At 43.8% G+C, this 2,986-nt stretch overlaps 1 protein-coding gene across 13 annotated transcripts in view; it reads right to left on the bottom strand.

The window, feature by feature from the left end:
- The window catches only part of STRADA (STE20 related adaptor alpha), a 39,986-nt gene that overhangs the window by 25,751 nt on the left and 11,249 nt on the right, over positions 1 to 2,986 (bottom strand). The gene's annotated exons all lie outside the window — the stretch shown is intronic.

The following is a 2,986-nucleotide window of genomic DNA, read 5'->3' as shown; positions in this document are numbered from 1 at the left end:
GTTTGAATCATTTCAAGTGTCTCAAAAAAGAAAAAAAATTAATTTCTATAGAAAGAGAAATGCATTATATAGTTTTCCTTAAATTAATTCCTAAATTTATCTTGATCCAATCCCCCACTAACCCCTTACCAGAAGCAATTACCTTCAGTTATTTTCTATGGTTACCCTACTTTTCTTTTTTTGAGATGGAGTCTTGCTCTGTCACCCAGGCTGGAGGGCAGTGGAGAGATCTCGGCTCATTGCAACCTCCACCTCCTGGATTTAAGCGATTCTCCTGCCTCAGCTTCCCAAAGCAGCTGGGATTACAGGTGCGCATCACCAGGCCTGGCTAATTTTTGTATTTGTAGTAGAGATGGGGTTTGTTTTGCCATGCTGGCCAGGCTGGTCTCAAACTCCTGACCTCGTGATCTGCCTGCCTTGGCCTCCCAAAGTTCTGGGATTGCAGGAGTGAGCCGCCATGCCCGGCTGGTTATCCTGCTTTTTATTTATTTACTTTTTGGAGAGACAGGGTCTCTGTGTGTGGCCCAGGCTGGTCTGGAACTCCTGGACTCAAGGGATCCTCTCATCTTGGCTTCCCAAAGTGCAGGGGTTACCACGTGACCCACCATGCACAGTGCTATCCTGCTTTTTAATAATTATGCTTAAACAATGTTTATATGTCTATAACTTTAGATTTTTAAAATTTTCTTTACTGCTCCTTGCAAAGCAGGGCTAACTCCTAGGCAGTGCACCTAGAGTCAGCCAGTTTTAACTTCCTACCATGGTAGATGAAGACAAAGCTTTATTACATCATCTTCTTACAGTGTATCTCCTGCTCTCATTCTACCAACATAGCTCTGGCATAAGTTTGGTTAAATCAATAGTCCACGTTTACATTACTATGACTATGCAAATATGGTTCAGAGTTGAGGCAAACAGAAATAACCATGTCTTGGCTAGGCATAGTGGCTCATGCCTGTAGTGCCAGCACTTTGGGAAGCTGAAGCAGATGGGTCACCTGAGGTCAGGTCAGGAGTTCAAGACAAGCCTGACTAACATGGTAAAACCCCGTGACTATTAAAAATACACCAAAAAATTAGCCAGGCATGGTGGCGGGCGCCTGTAGTCTCAGCTACTCAGGAGGCTGAGGTAGGAGACTCGCTTGAACCCAGGAGGCGGAGGTTACAGTGAACCAAGATCGCGCCGCTGCACTCCAGCTTGGGTGACAGAACAAGACTCCATCTCAAAAAAAAAAGAAATAACCATGTCTCTTTCATTTATTTATTTATTTTGAGACGCAATTTCGCTCTTGTCACCAAGGCCGGAGAGTGCAGTGGCACACTCTTGTTCACTGCAGCCTCCACCTCCCAAGTTCAAGGGATTCTCGTGCCCTAGCCTCCCTAGTATATGGGATAACAGGCACCTGCCACCACACCTGACCAATTTTTGTGTTTTTAGTAGAGACGGAGTTTCACCATGTTGGCCAGGCTAGTCTCAAACTCCTGACCTCAGGTGATCCACCCACCTCAGCATTCCAAAATGCTGGGATTCCAGGCATAAGCCACTGTGCCTGGCCAATGTCTTTTTTCCTTATACATCTATTTTTTGCTAGAGTTAATAACTGCCTCATTTGTTCACTTGCTTGGTTTCCCATATAGCTATTATTAACTTTTTACAAATACTCCAACATTTCTGCTATTTGCCTTATCCATGTATTTTTTCACACCCTCAAACCCATCAATTTCAGTTTTCTCCTGAAAACTGCTTTCATAGGCTGCTCCAGTCTCCTGCTGCAATCTGAATGAGCAGCTTTTTAGGCCAGTTGCACTTAGCTGACTTTTTTGTGTGTGTGTGTGTGGCAGGGTCTGGCTCTGTCATTCAGCCTGGAGTGCAGTCATCTTTGCTCACTGTAACCTCTGCCTCCTGGGTTCAAAGCATCCTCCCACCTCACTCTCCTGAGTACCTGGGACTACAGGTATGTGCCACCTTGCCTAATTTTTGTATTTTTTTTTCAGAGACAGTGTTTTGCCATGTTACCCAGGCTGGTCTGCAACTCTATTTTCTTTTTTCAGATGGAGACTTGCTTTGTCACCCAGGCTGGAGTGCGGTGGCGCAATCCCAGCTCACTGCAACCTACGCCTCCTGAGTTACTGGGACTACAGGCATGTGCACCACTATGCCGGGCTAATTTGTTTGTATTTTTAGTAGAGATGGGGTTTCACCATGTTGGCCAGGCTGGTCTTGAACCCCTGACCTCAGGTGATCTGCCCACTTTGGCCTCCCAAAGTGCTGTGATTAAGGTGTGAGCCACCGCACCTGGTCTCAAACTCTTGAGTTCAAGCAGTCTGTCTGTCTCAGCCTCCCAAAGTGCTGCCTGGCCCTACTCTGATATTCTTATAGAAGCCACTTCTCCAACCCCAGCTGAGAATCACTCATTTATCTTGTCATAAAAATTTAAAAACAGATTTTACTTGAAAAACATTATTAGAATGCATATTTAATAATATTAAACACAAATCATCATGCAAAAGAAATTTAAGAGGAAAAAAGGTCTATATTCTTATGTAGTCTATAACAGAAAGAGAAAATGAATGTACATAAAGAGGTAGGTAGATGTTTTTATTTGCAAAAAAAGTTTCTATGGTCTGGAAAAATTTTGGAAGTAAAAAATAAAATTGATTTTTTCTTTGTTTTTTATGAGACATGGCTTCATTCTCTTGCCCAGGCTGGAGTACAGTGGTACAATCTTGGCTCACTGCAACCTTCAACTCCTGAGTTCAAGTGATTCTCCTGTCTCAGCCTCCCAAGTAACTGGGACTACAGGTGTGCACCACCATCTCTGGCTAATTTTTGTAGTTTTAGTAGTATTCACTATATAGACAGGCTGGTCTTAAACTCCTGATCACAAGTTATCCACCAGCCTTTGCCTCCCAAAGTGCTGGGATTACAGTTGGAGCCACCCCACCCGGCCTAAAACAGGATGTATTTCAAATTAACTTGTCTCTTT

Source organism: Cebus imitator, unplaced genomic scaffold, assembly GCF_001604975.1.
Source record: "Cebus imitator isolate Cc_AM_T3 unplaced genomic scaffold, Cebus_imitator-1.0 Scaffold217, whole genome shotgun sequence".
Lineage (NCBI taxonomy): Eukaryota > Metazoa > Chordata > Mammalia > Primates > Cebidae > Cebus > Cebus imitator.
Note: the sequence above shows the minus strand (reverse complement) of the source record. Positions and strands in the feature narration are given on the sequence as shown.